Source organism: Salvelinus sp. IW2-2015, linkage group LG3 (assembly GCF_002910315.2).
Source record: "Salvelinus sp. IW2-2015 linkage group LG3, ASM291031v2, whole genome shotgun sequence".
In the NCBI taxonomy this organism is placed as follows: Eukaryota; Metazoa; Chordata; class Actinopteri; order Salmoniformes; family Salmonidae; genus Salvelinus; species Salvelinus sp. IW2-2015.
Window position 1 is genome coordinate 10,002,144 of NC_036840.1, and position 15,529 is coordinate 10,017,672.

General features: G+C 46.1%; 1 pseudogene; it reads right to left on the minus strand.

Annotated features, from left to right (window-relative positions):
- LOC111956064 (metabotropic glutamate receptor 8-like) overlaps window positions 1-14,036 on the minus strand; it is a 190,284-nt pseudogene extending 176,248 nt beyond the window's left edge.
- Window positions 14,037-15,529: the final 1,493 nt, after the last annotated feature.

Here is a 15,529-nt window from a genome sequence, read left to right on the forward strand (position 1 = left end):
AAAACGTCCTCAATTTGAAAGGTTCTTTGTGGGTCCTTTTGAAGAACCATGAAAAATGTTTTATGCTGGTCAGCCATATTCCATAGGTGTTATTACTGTGTTACTTGACAAGTTAAATCAAGTGGGCATCCTCTGGAACAGCTGGGGGTCCCTGAGAAGATCGTTGAGAACCACTGAGTTAGTCAACCATTCTTAATTGAGACCAGACCAAATGTGAGTCTTTCACAGAACACCATCACTGGACATAGTCATATATAAAATGACATGGCATAACACAACACATTAGATCAACTGGAATGACACTGACTCACGGTTGCACAAAAAGAACTGTCCGCGACCCACGCCGGAAAATATTCTAATGAGGGCTCCCTCGAGTGGTGCAGGGGTCTAAGGTGTGCCACTAGGGATTCTGGGTTCAAGTCCAGGCTCTGTCGCAGCCGGCCGCGACCGGGAGACCCATGGGGCGGCGCACAATTGGCCCAGCGTCGTCCGGTTTAGGGGAGGGTTTGGCAGGCAGGGATGTCCTTGTCCCATCGCGCACTAGCGACTCCTGTGGTAGTGCACGCTGACACGGTGTACGGTGTTTCCTCAGACACATTGATGCGGCTGGCTTCCGGCTTAAGTGGGCATTGTGTCAAGAAACAGCGCGGCTTGGTTGGGTTGTGTTTCGGAGGACGCACGGCTCTCGACCTTCGCCTCTCCCGAATCCGTACGGGAGTTGCATCGATGAGAAAAGACTAACTACCAACTGGATACCATGAGATTGGGGAGAAAAAGGGGTAAAAAAAAAAGAATACTTTTTAATATTCTAATGAGCCGCCTCCCCTACATTTGAATGATCACTAAAAGAGCAAAGAACCGTTCTCTGAACTGTAAAGAACCATTGAAGAGCWAAAAGGGTTCTTTGAGTCATTAATGTTCCACATAGAAGCACCACCCTTCCCAAGAAACCCTTGAACACTCGTTTTTTTAATGTGTAGACAGTCAGGAAAGCAGTGACCCAGAATCAGCACATTTAGACATATCCAATCACCACCACATTCCACCAAACGACTGTATCCGTGTGGTAAAACTGCCTTTACGGAGCTCATATTATTGACTTTAGTAATACTCACAGTGGAAACGGATAATTTGATATTAGAACTACTGCCTAATGAACACTACAATGAACTCCACAACAACAAAGTCAAACCAGAGATGTCTGGCGACAATGAAAATTAGTTTTCACCTTGAGACATAGAACTCTGCTGCGTTAATTGGTTACAAATGCTTGTTTGATGTTGTTCCCACCCACCTCTCTCGCTCAATTCAATTCAAGGGGCTTTATTGGCATGGGAAACATATGTTAACATTGCCAAAGCAAGTGAATTAGATGATAAACAAAAGTGAAATAAACAATAAAAATGAACAGTAAACATTACACTCACAAAAATTCCAAAAMAATAAAGACATTACAAATGTCATTATGTATATATATACACAGTGTTATACCGATGTAAAAATGGTTAATGTACAAAAGGGAAAATAAATAAACAAATATGGGTTGTATTTACAATGGTAAATGTTCATCACTGGTTGCCCTTTTCTTGTGGCAACAGTAACAAATCTTGATGCTGTGATGGCACACTGTGGTATTTCACCCAGTAGATAGGGGAGTTTATCAAAATCGTGTTTGTTTTCGATATTCTTTGCGGATCTGTGTAATCTGAGGGACATATGTGTCTCTAATATGGTTATACATTTGGCAGGAGGTTAGGAAGTGCAGCTCAGTTTCCACCTCATTTTGTGGGCAGTGTGCACATAGCCTGTCTTCTCTTGAGAGCCAGGTCTGCCTCCGGCAGCCTTTCTCAATAGCAAGGCTATGCTCACTGAGTATGTACATAGTCAAAGCTTTCCTTAAGTTTGGGTCAGTTACAGTGGTCAAGTATTCTGCCACTGTGTACTCTCTGTTTATGGCCAAATAGCATTCTAGTTCTGTTTATTTGTTAATTGTTTACAATGTGTAGTCTAATTGTGTTGCTATCCTGGGGCTCTGTGGGGTCTGTTTGTGTTTGTGAACAGAGCACCAGGACCAGCTTTCTTAGGGGACTCTTCTCCAGGTTCATCTTTCTGTAGGTGATGGCTTTGTTATGGAAGGTTTGGGAATCGCTTCCTTTTAGGAGGTTATAGAATTAAACGGCTCTTTTCTGGATTTTGATAATTAGCAGGTATCGGCCTAATTCTGCTCTACATGCATTATTTGGTGTTTTACATTGTACACGTAGGATATTTTTGCATAATTCTGCATGCAGAGTCTCAATTTGGTGTTTGTCCCAATTTGAGAATTCTTGGTTGGTGAGCGGACCCCAGACCTCACAACCATAAAGGGCAATGGGTTCTATAACTGATTTAAGTATTTTTTGCCAGATCCTAATTGGTATGTCGAATCTTATGTTCCTTTTGATGGCATAGAATGCCCTTCTTGCCTTGTCTCTCAGATTGTTCACAGCTTTGTGGAAGTTACCTGTGGCGTTGATGCTTAGGCCAAGGTATGTATAGTTTTTTGTGTGCTCTAGGGCAACGGTGTATAGATGGAATTTGTATCTGTGGTCCTGGTGACTGGACCTTTTTTGGAACACCATTATTTTGGTCTTACTGAGATTTACTGTAAGGGACCAGGTCTGGCAGAATCTGTGCAGAAGATCTAGGTGCTGCTGTAGGCCCTCCTTGGTTGGTGACAGAAGCACCAGATCATCAGCAAACAGTAGACATTTGACTTCAGATTCTAGTAGGGTGAGGCTGGGTGCAGCAGACTGTTCTAGTGCCCTCGCCAATTCGTTGATATATATGTGGAAGAGGGTGGGGCTTAAGCTGCATCCCTGTCTCATCCCACAGCCCTGTGGGAAGAAATGTGTGTGTTTATTGCCTATTTTAACCGCACACTTGTTGTTTGTGTACATGGATTTTATAATACCCTATGTTTTTCCCCCAACATCACTTTCCATCAATTTGTATAGCAGGCCCTCAAGGCTTTTAAAAAAAAATCAATAAAGCATGAGAAGACTTTGCCTTTGTTTGGCTTTGTTTGTTTGTCATTTAGGGTATGCAGGGTGAATATGTGGTCTGTCATACGATAATTTGGTAAAATGCCAATTTGACATTTGCTCAGTACATTGTTTTCACTGAGGAAATGTACGAGTCTGCTGTTAATGARAATGCAGAGGATTTTCCCAAGGTTGCTGTGGACGCATGTCCCACAATAGTTATTGGGGTCAAATTTTCCTCCACTTTTGTGGATTGGGGTGATCAGTCCTTGGTTCCAAATACTGGGGAAGATGCCAGAGCTAAGGTTGATGTTAAATAGTTTTAGTATAGCCAATTGGAATTTGTTGTCTGTATATTTTATAATTTCATTGAGGATACCATCAACACCACATGCCTTTTTGGGTTGGAGTGCTTTTATTTTGTCCTCTAGTTCATTCAAAGTAATTGGAGAATCAAGTGGGTTCTGGTAGTCTTAAATAGTTGATTATAAGATTTGATCATGTATAGGTTTTTGCTATTTGTCCTTTGTTTTAGTGCCAAAAAAAGTGGTTTAAACATACATCTCCATTTTGGATAGATAATTATTCGTGTTATTGTTTGTTTAGTGTTTTCCAATTTTCCCAGAAGTGGTTAGAGTCTATGAATTCTTCAATTACATTACGCTGATTTCTGATGTGCTTTTCCATCTTTTTCCATAGTATATTTCTGTATGATTTTAGTAAAACACCATAGTGAAGGTGTAGACTCTGGTTTTCTGGGTCTCTATGTTTTTGGTTGAAAAGGTTCCTCAATTTATTTCTTAGGTTTTTGCATTGTTCATCAAACCATTTATCATTGTTGTTCATTTTCTTCAGTTTTCTTTTTGACATTTTTAGATTTGATAGGGAAGCTGAGGTGTCAAATACTGTTAAGATTTTCTACTGCCAAGTTTACAACTTCACTATTACAGTAGAATGTTTTGTCCAGGAAGTTGTCTGAAAGGGATTGAATTTGTTAATGCCTAATTGTTTTTTGGTAGGTTTCCACACTACATTCCTTCCATCTATAGCATTTCTTAATAAACTCAGCAAAAAAAGAAACGTCCTCTCACTATCAACTGCGTTTATTTTCAGCGTGTAAATATTTACACGCTGTAAATATTTGTATGAACATAACAAGATTCAACAACTGAGACATAAACTAAACAAGTTCCACAGATATGTGACTAACAGAAATGGAATAATGTGTCCCTGAACAAAGCGGGGGTCAAAATCAAAAGTAACAGTCAGTATCTGGTGTGGCTACCAGCTGCATTAAGTACTGCAGTGCATCTCGTCCTCGTGCTCTGCACCAGATTTGCCAGTTCTTGCTGTGATGTTACCACACTCTTCCAACAACGCACCTGCAAGTTCCCAGACATTTCTGGGGGGAAATGCCCTTAGCCCTCACCCTCCGATCCAACAGGTCCCAGACGTGCTCAATGGGATTGAGATCCGGGCTCTTTGCTGACCATGGCAGAACACTGATATTCCTGTCTTGCAGGAAACCACGCACAGAACGAGCAGAATGGCTGGTGGCATTGTCATGCTGGAGGGTCATGTCAGGGTGAGCCTGCAGGAAGGGTACCACATGAGGGAGGAAGACTTTTTCCCTGTAACACACAGCGTTGAGATTTCCTGCAATGACAACAAGCTCAGTCTGATGATGCTGTGACACACCTCCCCAGACCATGACGGACCCTCCACATCGATCCCGCTCCAAAGTACAGGTCTCGGTGTAACGCTCATTCCTTCGACGATAAACACGAATCCGACCATCACCCCTGGTGAGACAAAACCGCGACTCGTCAGTGACAAGCACTTTTTGCTAGTCCTGTCTGGTCCAGCAACGGTGGGTTTTTGCCCATAAGTGACGTTGTTGCCGGTGAGGACATGCCTTACCTGTCTTGTGAGGACCTGCCTTACAACAGGCCTACAAGCCCTCAGTCCAGCCTCTCTCAGCCTATTGTGGACAGTCTGAGCAATGATGGAGGGATTGTGCATTCCTGGTGTAACTAGGGCAGTTGTTGCCATCCTGTACCTGTCCTGCAGGTGTGATTTTCGGATGTACCGATCCTGTGCAGGTGTTATTACACGTGGTCTGCCACTGTCCTGTCTCCCTGTAGCACTGTCTTAGGCGTCTCACAGTATGGACATTGCAATTTATTGCCCTGGCCACATCTGCAGTCCTCATGCCTCCTTGCAGCACTGCCTAAGGCACATTCACGCAGATGAGCAGGGACCCTGGACACTTTCTTTTGTTGTTTTTCAGAATCAGTAGAAAGGCACTTTTGTGTCCTAAGTTTTCATAACTGTGACCTTAATTGCCAACCGTCTGTAAGCTGTTAGTGTCTTAACGACCGTTCCGCAGGTTCATAAATTGTTTATGGTTCATTGAACAAGCATGGAAACAGTGTTAAAACCCTTTACAATGAAGATCTGTGAATTTTAGATTTTTACGAAATATCTTTAAAAGACAGGGTCCTGAAAAAGGGACGTTTATTTTTTTTGCTGAGTTTATTACTCAGTTCCTTTGGATTTGATGCCTCATGATTAAGTATTGCTCTGTTCAAGTACTGTGATTTTGCTGTGATCCGAAAGGGGTGTCAGTGGGCTGACTGAACGCTCTGAGAGACTCTGCGTTGAGGTCAGTGATAAAGTAGTCTACAGTACTACTGCCAAGAAATGAGCTATAGGTGTACCTACCATAGGAGTCCCCTCGAAGCCTACCATTGACTATGTACATACCCAGCCTCCGACAGAGCTGCAGGAGTTGTGACTCGCTTTTGTTAGTTATGTTGTCATAGTTGTGCCTAGGGGGCATATGGATGGGGGAGGGAATGCTGTCACCTCCAGGCAGGTGTTTGTRCCCCTGTGTGCTGAGGGTGTCAGGTTCTTGTCCGGTTCTGGCATTTAGGTCGCCACAGACTAGTACATGTCCCTGTGCCTGGAGATTTTGATCTCCCCCTCTAGGATGGAGAAGCTGTCATTCTTAAAGTATGGGTATTATATTGGGGGGATATAGGTAGCACACAGGGGGACATTTTTCTCTGTTAAGATCATTTCCTTTTGAATTTCTATCCAAATGTAAAATGTTCCTGTTTTGACTAATTTAATAGAGTGCTCTATACCAAATTAGCATACCCCATGAGTCTCTTCCCTGTTTCACACCTGGTAGTTTGGTGGATGGGACTACCAGCTCTCTGTAACCTAGAGGGCAACCAGTGGGTCCATGTTATACCATGTTTCTTGTAGGATGACAATGTCTGTATTTTCAATTTCTTTCATGAAGTCCAGGTTCCTGCTCTTTAGGCCAAAGGCAGATAATATCCAAGGCCTGAGGTTCCAGGATGAGATAGTGAAGGCTTTGTGTTCCATAAAGTGTCCAATGTTATTGGTCGTGTGGTTTGGCCTCAGACCAGTAAGTGTGAGCAGAGCCTGATGAGCATCTGGTACATGCCATTGGCTTGGGCTAGTGTGAACGTGTGGGTTGGGTCTGTTTGCCTGCTCAAGGCCTGGGCATATGTGTGACTTTCATGTTGAGGCCCTCTTTGCGGGGGTGGGTGCATGGGACGGGCGAGAGGGACATAGGACTGATCTGAGGGGGCCTAAATGAGGTGTGGCATGGTTGACTTGGGGGGATGTTGATTGGTTGGGGTGGAGGTGTGGATGTGGCTGGTGGTGTTGTAGGCTGGATGTAGGTCCTCTCGGTGTGGGTCCTCTATGTGTAAGTTCGSMGGGGTCTCGCAGGTCTGGGAGAGTGTCTCGCTGGTCTGGGCGGGTGTCAATTGATCTGTTGCTCGTGTGTGAAGTGTTGGGGCTGCGTTTGAGAGCAATGTCCTTTAGGGTCCGGGCGAAGGTGGGCACTGCTGCCTTGTATAGGTGGACCTGGTCATAAAGTCTGTTCAAGTCCAAGGTGGAGTGGTGGGCCAGGTAAACATTTGGTTTCGAGGCACAGTCACGGGAAATACTTCCGTTTACCCACTGTATAGTAGCAGGGTGGAAGTCTTTCCGTGGTAGCAGGGAGGATATAACCACTTGTGCATTGGGGAAAGTAGAAGAAGCTTTTTCAAACACTCCCTTGAGTGCTGTGGCCACCCTTTCCTGCTGTGCTCTCAGGTCGTTAGGGCCTGTGTGTATTATTATGTGGCTAACTGAACCTAGTTGGTCCTCAGGCAGAAGGTCTAGCGTGTGCTGGGTGTTTGGACACCAGAGTTCAGACACACTGTGTTCGGGAAAAGGTTTTTTTCTTGTATGCATTTCCTGTTTGTGTCCATAAGGTGTACAATCTGTGTCTTGTGTATGTCCTCAGTGGGTGTGGGGGGGTTGTCAGGAGGGCTATCAGGGTGGCTGACAGGGGGGGGTGCTCAGAGGGGGTGAGATCCCCTGGGCTTGGGGTTCTTCATTTGTCTGTTCTGCTGTGATGTCGATGTGGTCAGTGTCTGAGGTGGACTGTTCTGCTGTGGTGTCGAGACTTTTGTCGGGAGCTGAGGTGGACTGTTCTGCTGTGGTGTCGAGACTTTTGTCGGGAGCTGAGGTGGACTGTTCTGCTGTGGTGTCGAGACTTTTGTCGGGAGCTGAGGTGGACTGTTCTGCTGTGGTGTCGAGACTTTTGTCGGGAGCTGAGGTGGYCTGTTCTGCGCACTCCTCTGCGGGGGTGGCCACCTCTCTAGTGGGTTGTTCTCTGTCACACGCCATCCCCTCACCCTCTCCTCTAGTGCTCTGTTCTCCTGCTCCCTGTTGAAGTTGTCTCACCACAGTCCAGAGTGCAGACATGTCTCTCTCCACCTCCGGCTCTCTGAGTCTGGTTCTGGGGGTGTTGTTGTGCTGGACTGTTATCTGGGTCTGTGCTGACTGGAGTGTAAACACCTGCTGTTCCAGCTCCACTTGCCTTACCTCCAGCTGGGTAAATGTATCCTTCATTTCAATGAGGGAGTAGCACTCTGTGCTGGGAGGTTGACTTACTGCTTGGGGTTGCTCGTCTGTGGGGTTGTATAACGAAGAGGTCTGGTCTGACCGGCTCGGGTTTGGGGGTATCGTTCTCAAGGGAGAGCTTCTCCTGCTGAGCTAATTCTTTGATTAGGTGAAAGTCCAGCGGAAACTGTTTGGGGTTGCCCTGTACCAATACTGTTCCAGACATATAGAGATTTATATTAGCTGACTCAGTGTCCTCGTTGTCTAGTATCCTGAGTTTCCACCCCTCGTTAACACCCCCCCCCCCTTAACAGAGGGGTAGTGTGCTAATATAGCACTGTGCCATGCCAGGGGGTGGTTTGTGTGGAAGATGAGGTTGCCGATGTTCCCATTCTTATAATAGTCAGCAAGAAATGTCTCTTGATTTTCCATAAGGAGCTTAATTTTGTGCTCTTTTTGTGTTTTATCATTCTTTACATACACAGGGTAGTGTATTTTAATTACCTCTGAACAGCGGGAGGCAGCTTCTAATGCCTCTCCATTTGGTTGGAGTAGACTGTGCAACTCTCCTGCCATTGTTGGGCTAAAGGGCTTTGACATCTCTGACTTGACACGTCAGTGCTAATTGAGGTTGTATCAAGCCTGGCAGCCTTAATTTATGCATTCAGTCCTTATAAAGTAATGTAATGTATTTTTCTTGGCTTTTGAAAATAAAATATAGCTTCAGACTATAAACATTACTCCCTCCGTTCCAGGTCGGATGGTGATTTCAGGTTTATTTTGTTTTCCAGAGCATTTGCTGTATATCTTTGGAATAATACATCTTTAGTAGTTGTAAACCTTCCACGTGATTCCGTAATTCCGTCCAAAATCAGGTTGTAGGTTTTGAGTTTTGATTTGGAGTCAAGCATATGTTGTAGAGGGTAGCATCCTGTATATGTCCCTGACCAAAAAAAATCCAAGTTTATCTAACTCTAAATATTTTTTAAGAACATGCTGAAAAATTCAGGAGCTCATCTGCTCATGACCTCTCCTCCCCCCCCCCCACCCTCTCTCTCTGTGTGCTTTTCTGAAACAATGAATGAATTACATTCAGCCCCTACCTGATCCCTCAGAAGCCCATAATCAAGGACAAGGATCAGGGAGACTAAGGCGGGGGACATCGACTGACAGTGAAGGATAGGCCTACCACTACGTTGTCAATGTCATCCTCTTCTTTCTCCTCCTCCTCCTCCTCCATCCCTCCTCCTCCTCCATATAAGCTCTCTACTCCCTCCATCGTCAATCAACACAGCGTCTTATGCGGCGTCTCATGCAGTGCTGTGGTGTGGCATGACGAACAGTCAGGTAAAGGCAGGCGTACAGAATCTTGTCACCTGTGTTTTTGTCCACAACTGATCTCTGGGGACAGGGTGCCTGAAAACAAGGCTTCCACACACACTCTCACACACACTGACAGGCTGACTCATACAACGTTATGGTCTGTGAAATGAGTCAGACCTCCACCGTAGTTGAGGGACAGCGAGGATTTCAGACAGCGATGGAAATTAAAGTCTGGAGATTAAATCATTAAATCCTACAAAGCTAATTAAATAGGTCGTTGAGATAACCATTTAATGAATGATTGTCAAAGAGATGTTTGGTCTTCGTTCGTCCATCTGTGGTGCTTTGAATTCCTCTCCCATGCCAGTTGAGCTGCTATAGGACAGTCATTGTGGGCTGGTATCTGTTCAGGGCTGGTGACTAAAGCTCACAGGCCTTTACATTATGGAGATGTAGTTTCCCTAATCCCTCGAGGCTTACACACACACCACACACACCACACACACACACACAGCCCTGTGGTACACAGACAACATGGGTAGGTACCACGGCAGACACACAGGCTCTCTGGTCTCCAGTTCCCAGGGTTTATCCTCTCTTCTTCACCCGAGCAGGGACAACAGCAGGCTGGGGTGATGTAAGGCCAGAGAGTCCCTCTCCTGGTTATAATGGTTGGTTTAGGGTCAAAGCTCTACAGGCTGGCAGAAGGTTGTGCTGGGTTGCGTTAGGCTGTTGCCCTAGTGGCAGGTACTGAGCTGGGTTGTTGTCGCCTGGGGGACAGAGGCTGGGATAAGCTGACATTGCTCCAGGAGAAGGTAACTGATTCAGAGCCGTGTTCATTATTGCTGGCCCAGTCAGCTACTGCCTCTCTGCCAGATCTGACCAGGGGTCTGGAGGCAGAAGATGAAGACTTTCTTAATGATCATTAGAGAGAAAGGTGGCTGGAGGGTGTTGTCACTGTGTCCTTTCATTCACCAGCCATGGTGACTCATGGTCAGTTCCCTCCACTCCGTGTCAGCCCCCTGGTCAGGCCTGTCGAATGCCCGCCTGAGGCCGGTCATGACGGGTCATAGTCAGGGCCTCTGCCTGGATGTCACTGGAGCTACTGCTCCGCAGTCTGGAGGTTTGGAGGCCCTGGCGTTCTCCAGGCACGTCTCTGAATCTGCCTGTCGGTCTGTCTGTGTAACAAGCARGCTCTGATACTAACTATTGGAGAGTGGAGGAGGAAGAGAAAAGGGGGAGAAGGGGACAGGGGGTGCAGGAGGGGTGAGGAGAGGTTGTCGCTTTAGGCTATTCCACGAGGGCATGGGATCGTCTGGGAATCTCCTTCTGGTGATTCATTTAGGCAAAAGCCTAACGGCCTTGACGATCATATCACTAGGCATATATCCCTCCTCTAGCCACTAGGCACCCACTACTGCACAAGAGGACTAGGGTTATTTCTGTCCTAATGTCAACATCCTCCAAACATATTATAAGCCATGCAGTACCCCTCCCCTGACATTACACATGGATGGATCCAGTGTCATGTACTGGCCTGATCTTGCTTCGGGGTGTCCACTACTACACACGAGGGAGAGGCTAAGAGACAACGGGGTTAAATGACGTCTGCTCTAATGTCTAACATCCACCAACGTCGGTGGGTCATTCTAGACTGTCAGTCTATAGTCAGCACTGTCATGTACTGGCCTCGTCTAGCCTTGAGGCATCCACTGCGACTCAACACGGAGAGGCAATGGTGGAGACGTTTGTCAAAGCACACTAAACACGCACACCGACAGGCGCGCACGCACACACACAGACACAGCATCCACTGATGCTGGTCATTATAACTGTCAGTCTACAGCTGTCCCAGTCTCCCCACCACAATGAGGTCCAGTCATGTGGAACTGTTCAGGGAACGGTTCAGGCTCAGTGAACCTACATGCATCCCTTGTTTGCTAATCATTTGCTGTTATTATCTTTTTTGGACGCATCTCGTTTGGGAGCCCTGGTTTGTTTGCTAAATGTGAATGGAATTAATTCCAGATAATCAAAGGTTAATGAACAAATGAAACAAAGGTCAATTGGATAGGTATTTATGAGAGGTTGTTACCAGAAGGGAGGCGGGGGAGCAGAGAGGACACACACACACACACACACACACACACAGAGGAGACAGGGATTGTTACTTCCACTAAGCCGACGCTGAAACATGGTGCTCATTGTTGCATGTCTATTGACTTTCTCATCCGACTATCGTGTGACATTAGTTACTAGGCTAATTGGCTGGCTGTTAAATCTTCTGTCTCCCTCTCTCTGTGTGTGTGTGTGTGTGTGAGAATCCTCCATCTCTGTTGTAATCCAACTCTTATCCTACAGCTGGAGGAGAGCCTGTCATCTGGATGTCTGGACGGGAGAGAGAGAATACCTCCCATCTGGATCTCTCGCACTCTACCTCAACATCTCTGTCTCTCCCTCACTCTACCTCAACATCTCTCTCTCTCTCTCTCCATGTCACATCTCTCTGTCTCTCCCTCACTCTACCTCAACATCTCTCTCTCTCTCTCTCTCTCCATGTCACATCTCTCTGTCTCTCCCTCACTCTACCTCAACATCTCTCTCTCTCCATGTCACATCTCTCTGTCTGTCTCTCCCTCACTCTATCCTTCTTCCTCTGTCTCTCAACCCCCCCAGTCTCTTCCCTCTTCTCCCACGCCTTCTCTCTCTCCTTTCTCTCTTCTTCTTCACACACAGCAATAGGAAAATAGTGTACCACACTGTCACAACCTACAGTCAATCTGAAATGCTCAAGGTCTTTCATTCCCTCTTTCATTCCCTCTCCGTCTCTCCTGCTTTCACTCCCTCGCTTTCCCCTGCCTCACAAGATGAGAGCTAGTCAGCTAGTTAAAATGGACACACCATTCCCTCTCTCTACAGACATCCCCCATCATCACGTTATTAATGGTTAGGTGCGTCTTACACGTTATGTTGAAAACATCCTTGTTGTGCCTAGAGGGAGCTGAGACGTGCTTCACAAACACAAACACACATATAATGTCTCGGGAATCATAACTCCTCGATTAAACAGCAATTACTACAGCTGCTCAGTAGCAGCATGCAGGGAGGAGCGTAAGCGGTGGTGGCAGTCATCGTAATAATAATAATATTAAATAATTCAATCACCTAACAATCACTCCTTAATTCAATCACTGGCGATGACAGAGTGAGAGAGAGAGAGAGAGAGAGAGGAGGATGGTTGGTCTATGACACCTGTCATTACTTTGTGATTACATCCATGTAGCCTGCTGTGGCCTCATTCTGTTGTTCCTCTCTTCCCCTTTCCCCCCTCGCCTCATCCTTCGCTCTTCTCCTCTTCATTAAAACCACTTCAGAGGGACAGTCAGTGCCCCCCAATCTGCATGGGAGGGGTGGAACCAGCCATGACTAAGCATTCTTAGTGTCAGCTATATAAGAACGAACATTGTCTGTAAAGGTTAAGCCTCGACAACACATTAGAGTGCGGGGTTCGACAGCTTCATTATTGCAATAATTAAATCGTTATTAAATAAAGATATTTGTTTGAAGAAATGACAAAATCCCTCTCAGTACGAATTTTCACGACAGGTGTTAGTATTACTCCACAACTAGAATACACAGTGTAGTGGAATAAAAGCTGTCCGCTCTGGAGCAGGAAACAGGGTATGGACATTTACTTCATTCTAACCACTTAGGACTGCAATTGCCCTCTACCCAGAGCCTACTGAATGAAATGTGTTAGTTTGAGTGTGTGGATCTGCAGGGTATTCTCTTTTAGCTTTTAAATGTGTTGCCTCAGCATCTTATCAAATGGACAGACATACAGACATCTCCACTGCTGATGTTTGGGCCTGCTTCTTTCCTCTTCATCCACTCCCTTTCCCCTCCTCTTCCCTCCCCTTCCTCTCCCCTCCAGCCATGTCAACATCTGCACAGCTCTAGCAAGGCTAAACATCTGAACAGCTGACTGTTCACTGTCACGCCACATAGCTCTCAGCACAGCAGGGAAGAGAGCAGCACAACGACTAAACCCACAGTATAGAAACCCACAGTCAAGTCACACAGTAGAAACTAGCAACACTGCTTACAGCAGTAGGCACAGCAGGGGCTCCAATGCTCACTGATGTATATCTGACATTATGCATTTCAGTATATGGGAAAGGAGGTGTCATTTGATGTTTCCCTTCCCACAGTAAGAAAAATAGACATCAGTGATCGCTGGCAAACCCGAGCACTCTCAACAAACAAGTTAAAACCACTCGAGACTTTGTCTGATGAAATGTGTTTTTTTTATGCTGACTGACTGTCAATCTGTAGCTGACAGATACTATCTGACAGTTAATATCACTGATGTTATTAAATAGAGATATTTGAGACTGGCATTTACTAGGGCAGCTACTGTTGTTCAGAGATCCACAGAGACCCATCACTGAAGAGAGATGTCKAAACACTCAAGAACTGTGGACTGTGCAGCACCTCCATTCAGTACTGTCTGTATGAGTGTGTCCGAGCATGTTTTCGCTATTCCACGTACCTGTTTCCCGGGAGATCTGCACGAAGGCCTCGACACCGCTCTCGCCGTAGTTCCCCTCGGAGGCGAGCGTGGACACGTAGTTCCATCCCATCGCCGTGACGATGTCCATCATTGCCTGGGCCGTAGGAGTCCGGAGGGACGACGCGGGAGAAGAAGTCATACCTCGTGTTGTCACTGAGCTCCGGGGCCGTGGACGCATAGCTGATCTGAGGATCTGAGGAGAGGAGAGAGAAAAGAGGGAGGGTGAGGTAGGACAGAGGGAGAGGAGAAGGCATTTAACATGTTATAACTTAGATTGGGAGCCAAGGATACACATACATGATCTGCGGGATTCTGAGAAAGACAGAGTAAGCGAGAGAGAGAGAGAGAGAGAGAGAGAGAGAGAGAGAGAGAGAGAGAGAGAGAGAGAGAGAGAGATGAAGGGATGCGTTGAGATAGATGAGAGTAGAAATGGTGTCACTCTTCAGAGGATAGGGGGACAGAATGAGAAGGTAATTAGTGATAGCATGGCACTGAAGAAATTGAGATAGATTACACTAGCCAAAGGTCATACTCCATCCAAGTGGTTTATCAGAAATCAGACAGCCCAGCTGAAAGCGCCTCAGAGAAGGAGAGAGCCCAGCCGAGGCACCTGAGACAGACAGGCAGAGAAACAATGCCGGAGAACCCCAGACAGGAGACAGGTTGGGGTGTGAAGGTAGGCAGAGAGAGGCTTGGATAGAGAGGTAGAGAAAGGATTGGATTTGGAGCTATAAAGAGAGAGGCTTGGACAGAGAGGTAGAAAGAGAGAGGCTTGGATAGGGAGGTAGAGAGGCTTGGATAGGGAGGTAGAAATAGAGAGGCTTGGATAGGGAGGTATTTGTATTTGTATTTATTATGGATCCCCATTAGCTGCTGCCAAGGCAACAGCTACTCTTCCTGGGGTCCAGCAAAATTAAGGCAGTTCATACAATTTTAAAAACATTACAATACATTCACAGATCGTTTGCCCTCAGGCCCCTACTCCACCACTACCACAGATATACAGTACAAAATCCATGTGTACATGCTATCGTGTGTGTGTGTATGCATGTGCCTATGTTTGTGTTGCTTCACAGTCCCCGCTGTTCCACAAGGAGTTTTTTTAATCTGTTTTTTAAAAATCTAATTTTACTGCTTGCATGAGTTACTTGATGTGGAATAGAGTTCCATGTAGTCATGGCTCTATTTAGTACTGTGCGCCTTCCATAATCTGTTCTGACATGTCTTGTGGGGTATGCATGCATGTCCGAGTAGTTCAAACAGACAGCTCAGTGCATTCAACATGTCAATACCTCTCATAAAGACGAGCAGTGATGAAGTCAATCTCTCCTCCACTTTGAGACAGGAGAGATTGACATGKATATTATTAATATTAGCTCTCTGTGTACATCCAAGGGCCAGCAGTGCTGCCCTGTTCTGAACCAATTGCAGTCTTTTTTTGTGGCACCTGACCACATGACAGAACAGTAGTCCAGGTGCGACAAAACTAGGGCATGTAGGACCTGCCTTGTTGACAGTGCTGCAGGTAGAGAGCGAGAGAGGCTTGGGAAGGCATAATGGCAAGCAGACAGACATGCAGGGAGGACAGGGAGGCAGGGAGGGCTGAAAGTCAGATGGCAAAGTAATGGACTCTGGGTGAGAGATGGCCGACTGATAGGTTGATTTCTCCGGAGGGAGA